Genomic DNA, 10,255 nt, shown 5'->3' with positions numbered 1-10,255 from the left:
CTAAAGTGAGATCATGGTAACTCACTAGTAATGACTCAAGTATTACCAAATCCATCAGAAGGAATTACTATCCAAAACCTTACAAAAAAAAAAGTACAAAAACCTCAAAAGTTTAAAGTGACTTGCAGCCATTTCACGCTATCATGTTTTTCACTTTAGAATACTGATCCCAATAATTAGTAGTTCCTTTAAAAGGATGTAGAAACACTTGAGTCATAACTTTACAAAAACCTCAAAAGCTTAGAATGCTGATCCAAATAATAAGTCTATCCAAATAATAACTAGTCCTTACTAGTGGGTTACCATGACCTTCACTTTAGAATGAATTATATTGTTCATTGAGCACATTACTCCACTTTTAAGGCAACTCCATTGGCTTCCAGTTAGATATCGCATTCAATTTACCATAATTTAGCACCTTCATATTTGCGTGAACTACTTCATGTGTATTCACTTTAATAGCGTAATAGCTTTTTCTGATTGACAGAATTTTTTGTTCATGTTTATATTCATTGTTAATGTATTTTACTGTTTGTAAGGTGTCCTTGAGTGTCTTGAAAGGCGCCCATAAATAAAATGAATTATTATTATTATTATTATTATTATACATTATTCATATTAATTATGAACCTATATATAGTAGTTCTTAGTTTCCTTTTTTTTTAGAAGTATGAAAAAAATAGTAGTTACTGATTAGCTACTAGTGAACTACCACATTCAACTGAGCACTATTACTGACTAATTCGTTAATCAGAGTTTCTTGCTAGTTAGTAGTTATTCGAGTGTTAATTACTCATTTGTTTCTGTGTAGTTATTCATTAATGACGGAACAGTATTCTAACGTGTTGGCCAATATAAAACAATAGTGGATTTAACATCATAATTTATGTTTTTAATGTAACCTTCTTCTCCCTTTACACACTTTGGTCAGTTTAAGAAAAAAAGTTTAATCTATCCTTGTATTGTTCAACTCGAGGTTGATATGGGATTTATAATGTAACTAATAGGTAATCTAATACTTTTTAAAGAGTGTAATTAGTACAGTAATCTAATTACACTGTTGAAGATGTAACTTACCCAATACAATTATCAAAATTATTACTTTTAATCATTTAAAGGCACATTATGCTAGTTTCACCACTAGATACTTCTGCATTTTTTCAGGAAGCGCACTGTGTTCCCATGGTTTCTACTGACAGCTGAGGGTAGGGGGATATGACGCTATTGACAGGCGACCCAAAGACACGAGTCGGTTTACTGTTTAAAATTGCGTATTTCTCTGGATTTAAACATTGTAAAAATGTAAAAAATAAAAAATAAAATAAAAGTACACAAGTCAACAAAATATATACAAATTTTTCTAGTGGTTTTTGGATATTTTAATGCAAAAATCTTACATATTGTATCTTTAAAAGTGCTATTTTGGTTTAGGTTTGACAAAACAAGAGCCAAATATTTCCAAGTATTCCCTGAAGTACAAATATCCCTAGTTGGAGAATCGCTGATCTAATGGATCTGTCTGATGGCAAATCACATACTGTAGATCAGTGGTTCCCAATTCCAGTCCTCGTGACCCACTGCTCTACACATTTTGTAGTTCTCTCTTATCTGACACACTCAGTTCAGTTCATGGAGTCTCTCCTAATGAGCTGATGATCTGGTTCAGGTGTGTTAAATAAGGGAGACATACAAAATGTGCAGATCAGTGGGTCACGAGGACTGGAATTGGGAACCACTGCTGTAGATGACCACACTCAGAGATCTGACCGTAAAGCTGAGCCGTTCTGTGCGGTTAAGCCAAACATAAAACTCCTCCATATGCTGATCTCTTTGTCTTTTCATTCCTCAAGCTGGAACTGTTTGACTATTGTAAAAAAAAAAAAAACAATGGAAAAACATTCCCTGCGGATACTGAGTGGAAAAATGGAAAGATGAGAACACACAAAAATCATAATTAAAAAAGAAAACATTTATAATGGTGAGACTTCAGAGTCTTGCTTTGAGTGGCATTTTCCAAAAATAAGGTGCTAATTAAAGTTGGCAGGAAACGAAAGTTGTGATGTCTTTTCTTCCCTATTGTGATGTATAACTGCGGATTATGAATAAGAAATGGATTTTGAATAAGAAAACATTTTTTGCACTTGATTGTGCAAGCAAGAGTGGTGTCAAGCTGTCCCACCAGAGAAGAGAAGAGGGAGGGGAAGTTATTTTGATTAAAGATTATGAGAGCACGTGGATTTAAAAATAAATGTGCACAGAAAAATAATTTACATTAAATATTGCAATATTCCAAAAAAAATTTAAATAAATAAGGGTGCAATAGAAAGGGTCAAATGTGGTTCTTCATGACATCAAAGTGTACCATACCTGGAATGTGTTGTGTAGAATCAAATATATACCCTGCATTATGAAACACAAAACCATATTTAAGGCACACAAGGTTGCTGACAGTGGCTGACCTTCATGGTTCATTGAAGCATAGTTACTCAACAAAGCCTACAACAACAACTTTCTAACAGCATTTGCATGACGGCAAAACTTGTAGTAGGTTGGACAGGCTAAAGACAATAAAACAAATCTGTGTTGAAAACACAGTCAAAGTCTATGGAGGCAACTTAATCATTGCAAAGACAGACTATACCTTTCTACATTAAAACAATCCAGTTGAAGACAACCAGTATATACTGAAACTTCCTTCTTTCATTGAAGAAATGGGGAAAAGCTGTTAAACTGATTATGTGACAGTTCTGGCCCTTCCTCAGGTCTCCCTCAATCTTTCCTTTCTTTTGCCACTAAACGTCCTGTTATGTGTTTGCCTCCCCATCCCAGCATCTAAACTGGGCTGCATTCCCACCATTAATACAACCCAGACTCTTTTCCATCCCTGTAGTCTTTTATTTTGATGTTCCTCATCTGTTCCTCAGTTACAAACTAAAGTGGTTGATACACTGATTTAGACACTATAATAAAGTGACAAACGGGAGTTCATGCACATTTTTCGACATTTTGTAGAATTACCTCAAAATCATGGGAAGACATGATCTATGCCAAACTAAGCACTCTTCTTCAAGGCCAAAACCAATAATTGTACAGCAGCCAAAGAGGCAACACCCATTTAACATAACATCATACATTGCTTACCCTACAGTCCCATAGACTTCAACTGAAAACCTTAGCAGCTCAATAGCAACAGAAATCTATAGCAACAGTATAGAGTTGTGCATGGATGCCATCAAAACCCAGCACTCTATAGACATGCGTTTGCAGCCCCCCACAATAACAAATAAGACTGCCCATAATAAAAAATGAAAAAATCGTTTAAAAATCCAGCTTAAAACACCATCAAAGTTCTTGGAAATTTACTCTTTGTATTCATGTTTGTTTCATATGGTTTTGAAAAAAAATTCTAATAAAAATATTAATACATTTTCCTTACATATGTGATTAAATGTGTCCATTATTTTCAAAAATATTTGTTAAAAATTTGAAGTTTGACAAATAAAATTTTATTTTTGAAAATATCAAATATCATGAATTATTAATACAAGTATATATTTTTTTTACAACCTAAACTAACCTTGCCTTGCAATAATAGGTCAAAAAATGGCAAAGAGACTCTAATATTAGTCTTTTATTAGTTTTTTCTCTGTCCAGTTTTGTAGAAGCAGTATACTTTGATAAATGCTATTAAAAAAGGGTTGACGGACAGACTGAAATATGGCCAACGTCCTGCGATAGATAAAGCAGCTGCTCTGCTATTCTTCGACTTGGCTGAATTCACCAGTGGTCTGAAAGAGTTCCCACATAAACCCACCAGAGGAACCCTTTGGTCCAACTCTTTCCTTTGGGAAAACGTTTCTTTTCTTTTCACGTCTGGAGAGCGAATCAGCATTTGTTTGTGTTGAGCAACGGTTTCCATAGAGACAGAAGGTTCTCAGACATTCAGCATTCCAGAATATTTCTTCTATTTTTCTTTTTCTTTGATGCAACAGGCATGTTAAACAAACCCTCCCTCTTTTTTCCTCCTGGAGAAAGATTAGGCTAATATTAACTAGGGGCCACTAAGAAAAGTGAGGTCTCTGTTTAACATTGATTCTAATTTTAAAAGACAAATGAGCCCTCAAAATGACCTCAGAAAATCTCTCTTGATCTGTTAGTACACTAACATGTGATTAGCGCTTGATTAGCAACTAAAACGGCAGCCAACAAAGAACCAGATCAGAAGAGGCCCAAACCTGTGGAACATATTAAACCACACTCGATTGATTCAAGTTACAGAGAGAACTGTGCCCAATCAGCGCTCAGTCGGTCCAAGGAGTCAGAAACGCTGGTTGTGGAAACGAAACCACCCTGTGGTAAAAGTGTTTTTCAAAATGTCAACTTTTTTCAAAAAAGGGGATCCATCACATTTGCAAAGATATTAAAAATGCACAAACCATGTTATGACAAAATTTTGGAAAGTATAGGTGATCATAGTGTATTCATATCAGAGGCGGACAGAGTACACAGCTTCATTACTTGAGTAAAAGTACAGATACCCCTTGCTAAATTTTACTCAAGTACAAGTAAAAGTACTACAGTCAGATCTACTTAAGTAAAAGTACTAAAGTACTTGTTTTTAAAAGTACTTGAGTATCAAGAATACAAGAGTACATTTTCTAAATATTGCATTACTACTGCCACAGTGCTTACATTGGTAAACACAGCAAACACTTGAAGCGAAAACTATCATTAACTTGTTCAGAAAATTGAAATAGTCTGGTGAGGTGGGGCCATGGGTTGGCACATTCCCGGGATGGACCTGCTGCGTCTTCATCCATTGTTTCGTCCATGGTTTCGTCTCTTATCTAAATCTGACAATGGAGTTGACTTTGGTGGAAAGCTGAGGTGATTGCTGATAGGCTGTCCCAATCAGTGGCGCCTGCACAATCCAATCACGTTTGAGAGGGAACCAACAAATTGAGGGTTTCCGAGATTTTTTTTTTAGAAGAAGTAACGGGTACTCACGGTTATGGATAGAAATGTAGCGGAGTAAAGAGAACAATATTTGCCTCTCAAATGTACTTGAGTAAAGTCATGAGTACTCCCCAAAAATGATACTTGAGTAAAGTACAGATCCCTCAAAATTGTACTTAAGTACTGTACTCAAGTAAATGTACTCCGTTACTGTCCGGCTCTGATTCATATCACAGCTTGAAACTGGCCACTGCATTAATCAGGGACAAATAAAGACAACAACAAGCAATACATCTATCTGTGAAAAGTGCAACTGAATAAACAATAATTTATTGTATTTTTTTTTCAGGTCAGGCCCTGTGTAGTTTTGATCGGACATTTTTACAATATTAAAATATTTAAACAATATCGCTCTCGCAATTTTGCTGTTGTTCTGAAAATCAGTGCGTAAACAAATGCGTGCTGATATCAAGAGGAACAGAACAATTAAAAGTGTGATCATTTCTTTTATGCAACAGTTTAATATTTAGTAACTTACATTTTAGACAGTTGCTCTTCCAGTCAAAATAGTTTCAAACAAAGCCACAGCACAATTCATCTTTCTGTCTCAGAGCAACACATGCTCCTGAATGAATCGTTGTATTTAAGCGAATCGGTTGTGTAAATGATTCAATGACTCACTCATAAAGAAACTGACTCCCGCCGAAATCACATACTGAGTAGATAGTTATTTTGAACAAGTAATTACCCTTACAGAAAAAACACATGAACTTCACATGTGCAAAAACTCATGTGATCACATGTGACCACATGCACATGTGATTTTGCACATGTGAAATTTAACATGTAAAAACATGTTACTTTGCACATGTGAAATATGTGGATCACATGTGAAACATGTGTTTTGCACACGGGAAATGTGTGCTTTTGGAACATTTGCACATGTGATTGCATGTGAAACACATGTGATCACATGTGAAACCCATGAGCTCACATGTGAAACGTAAAATTCCCATGTGAAACCTATAATCACGTGAAACCCATGAGATCACATGTGAAACCCATGAGATCACATGTGAAACCCATGACATCACATGTGAAACCCATGAAATCACATGTGAAACCTATAATCACATGTGAAACCCATGAGATCACATGTGAAACCTATGATCACATGTGAAACCCATGAGATCACATGTGAAACCTATAATCACATGTGAAACCCATGAAATCACATGTGAAACCTATAATCACATGTGAAATCCATGAAATCACATGTGAAACCCATGAAATCACATGTGAAACCTATAATCACATGTGAAACCCATGAGATCACATGTGAAACCTATAATCACATGTGAAACCCATGAGATCACATGTGAAACCCATGAAATCACATGTGAAACCCATGAGATCATAAGTGAAACCTGACATTTCCATGTGAAACCAATAATCACATGTGAAACGTAAAATTTCCATGAGAGACCCATGGAATAACATTTGAAACCCATCAACAATCTATGTTAAACCTACACCCCACGTAAACCTGCAACTTCATGTGAAACCCATGTAAAAATCATTCAGCAATATACCACAGAAAATGGTAGGCCTACCATGTTCTTTTGTGGGGCCTATAGCCATGTTTCCCAACATTAAAACAAATAATTCAAATTTAGCTTTTATTTCATTTCAAAATATGCAGTACAAATTGAATGTTTAAAACAAACAAAGCAAAACCAAATTAAAATTATACATTTAAAAAAAGTGTATTGTCTCAGTCCTCGGTGTCTCCTTCAGCAGGCATCCTGTTTTGGGATAGAAAAACAATCAAAGATTAGGGCAGTGCAATATGTCTTCTCCTCACAGATATCACTGAACTCAGAGTGAAATCTTGGCAGATGAGTCTTTAACGCACCCTTTGGTTTTGAATGTACACACACAATGTATGTAAATGCAGTGAAGTGTTCTGGTCACGTGCCAGTGTTTCAGTAGATCTTGCTGTAGGAGAATTGACTGGCTTTTGTCAGAAAACTTGCAATGACGACAGAGCATCACTTTGGCTACACCCTGATGGAGAAATAAAAGTACATCATCATTACAAAGTACACAGTACAAAGATCATTAATAATAAAATAAATTAATAATAATAATAATAATTTGACGCTTATAAAATAAAATAATGTAACATCACTATATTAGTTAGGCCTGTTTCCTTAAATTTGTGATGAAACCAGAGTTGCAACCAATTTTACTCCATATTGTAACGTATTTATAATTGAAATACACATACAATGGCTATACAATACAAAGTGTTTGCACATCCCTGGCAGTTGGTTTGTAAAATATCTTCATTGTTTTGACAGATATCTTTATTTTGTCTGAAGATATGCAGAGAAGTGTGTGTGTGTGTGTTGTTGTTGTTGCTGTTAATTAGGGATGCAACGATACCATTTTTTCAGAACCGATCCGATACCAAAAATTCTGAGTATCGGCCGATACCGATCCGTACCGATACCAGCACAGGTTTTTTTTAATCAAGTAGAATTTCTATAACTCTGTGTTGAACTGATAATAAGAACTGAAAAAAAAGAAAAACAACAACAACAAAAAATATATGATCATAATCTGACATAAATGCTATTATAAACTAGATTAGTGGATAATTCAGTAAAATTTAGTCTAGAAAAATCACGAGTGCACAATAATTGTATAAAATCTGAACATTTTGTGAAAAAAAAAAATGTTTAGTGGGGAACAAATTAGAGACAATAAGTGTAACACTAAATCTGGTAAAACTTAGCAATTAATAGCAATTATTTTATACCCTACTATAAAATTGAGACATTTTTTAACTGTATAGCACAGCTGTTTAATGAGGTAGCAACATATGATAGATAGGACAGAACAAGAAAGGCTATTAATAATCTTTCATTGCGTCCCTGTATTATGATATGAAAGGCTCCAATACAGTGCGGCACAAAGCGCTTTTATGCGCATCCCGAGCGCAGAATGATGCGCTTGAAGCAACATGAGTCACAGCGCGCAGCGCGTCGAGTCCGCATTGAAAAGTTTCAAGCACAAAGAAAATACATATTGATGCGTAGTGTATTATACAGTATCTATCTATGCAATAGTCTATTCAGCATTTTCTTTTAACAGTTTTAAATTTCAGTTACTGTGCGCGTGAAGAACAAATAGTGCTCTGACTTTTCTCCAGTGTTGTGATCTAACAGACACCCGGTAGAAAGTAACATGATTAAGGTACAGCAATAAAATCCAGCAAGATAAGAGTTGTTTTATGCGAAACCATAGACCTTTATCTACAGATCAAGTATAATAATAGTAACATTGAATCATCTTGGAGAGAGTTTCATCGTGTTAACTGTCGTAACCGAACGCGACGCGCTGTTTGAATGCTGAATGAAGAATGATTGACAGCCGCAGCTGAGAGAAACATTTACGTGATCTTGAATTTACCGACTTAAATATTCATTTATATCTCACATTATACTATATAATGGCTTCAGAACACTTATAATATTGTGCACAAAAATTTATGGTGCTTTATAATGTTTGTGTGCCTTTTGTGTGGCTTAACAATAACACTGAATAGTATACACACAATATCGGATTTGGATCGGCCTCATCTGACCGATACCCGATCCGCCAAAAATGGCAGTATCGGAGCCGATACCGATACTGAGTATCGGATCGGTGCATCCCTACTGTTAATAAACTAAAAATAATAGGCCTATAATGTTATTAAACAATTGAAAATATTACATTGTAATTGTATTAAAAAGAAAGAAAAAAAATCCTACAGTTTTTTTTTTTTTATGCTTAATTATGCATTAAATTCAGGTAGGCTACTGAGTCGCTGTCCTCAGTGCCGCAGAAAAGCGCCTACAATCAAAATCCTGATTGCCGCTAGTGCCTATCACATGTAATTTTGTAGCGAACTGTCTTGTGTGATTAAAGTTTTGAGCTTCAGAATTTCCGATAACATAGTGAGTTTTTAGGGAGCAAATGTTTCAGTGCACTGTAAGGATTTTGTGATAAAGACGGCCCTTAACCACTGACTACTGAGCTAGAGACCTGAGTGATATTTACCCAGAGTTTAGCACCTTGACTAGCTTGTTCAGGTGTGCTGGACTAGGTTGGAGTAAACCTCTGCATGTAAGTGGACCTTGAGAGACGATATTATATCTCCTGCAATATGTTCTGAACTTACAACACTGGTGTCCAGACCAAAGTTCTGCAGAGTTTCTGATGATCCTGGATCAGCTGCTCAGGTCTGCCTTATTGGGTTTGGGAGCTAAACTCTGTGATCAGGACTAGATGGCAAACAATACTGTAAAGGGGAGAAGACAAACACTATTATTATGTTATAAATAACTTGTTCTGTGTTCATCTGCTAACCTGTACAAAGTATGCATCATGAATAAGTGGTATGAATTTGCTCTTTTAATAACACTGTTTTACTACATTAATACTAACTACAAACCTGATAAAAATGACTGGTGGGCAATGGAGGAAAGGCTTATTTTGCCCTCCAGGTCAAGTACAGCTCGCTGCATCCTGACGTCACTTGATAACTATGAATTAACCATACAGTCCGTACTTTTAGGTTAAATAAATTAGACTATTCCCATTCATCCATTGACCAATTGTCAGCAAAACCTTTACAAAACTATCAAAATATCTCATCTACACATAATATGTGATTAAACGCCCATACTTACAGCTCAAGTCTATAGTTAACCTAACTTAACGTTAAGTTACCTCAAGTTAGCCTAACGTTAACGGTTGAGATGCTAACGGACTTTTGCGAAGACACTAAGCCATTTCTATAAAGTAAATATTCAACGGAAGCGAGTCATTTACATGAAAGAAAGTCTCAGAAACACTTGTATGTACAATCTGTGTAATTTTATGGACTAAACTTACCTTAAAGTAGTTAAAACAACAGTGAGAGACGGAGTTTCGCTGATTGTCAGTTGAACTGCTGCCTCGTTTCCATGGTAACGCCCTCCGCTCCAGTTCAAATGCTGCTTTAATATTCAGCGCGCGCGCCCATTAAAACACGTAGAAGTCACGCAGCATTTACATACATTTTGAATTGATGGAGTGAATTATTTGATAATCAGCTAAAATATCCTGAAACTTGATACATTATTAAGTGGATAGTAGGCTTGTGGCCATCGCAAACTGTAAATAGAATGAAAATATAAAAGCATTGAAAACGTACAAGTCTGTCAGTTATATATATATATAATAGGCTACATTATAATATAATATA

General features: G+C 35.5%; 1 long non-coding RNA gene across 1 annotated transcript; it reads right to left on the bottom strand.

Annotated features, from left to right (window-relative positions):
* Nucleotides 1–6,783: 6,783 nt before the first annotated feature.
* Nucleotides 6,784–9,979, bottom strand: LOC311280509. Its single transcript, XR_014625691.1, has 3 exons — nucleotides 9,904–9,979; nucleotides 9,188–9,307; nucleotides 6,784–7,023 (listed from the first exon to the last, which is right to left on the bottom strand). It is a non-coding gene; the product is annotated as an uncharacterized lncRNA (long non-coding RNA).
* Nucleotides 9,980–10,255: the final 276 nt, after the last annotated feature.

This window comes from Rutilus rutilus (assembly GCF_951802725.1).
Source record: "Rutilus rutilus genome assembly, chromosome: 21".
NCBI lineage: Eukaryota > Metazoa > Chordata > Actinopteri > Cypriniformes > Leuciscidae > Rutilus > Rutilus rutilus.
This window is presented reverse-complemented; position numbering and strand designations above follow the sequence as displayed.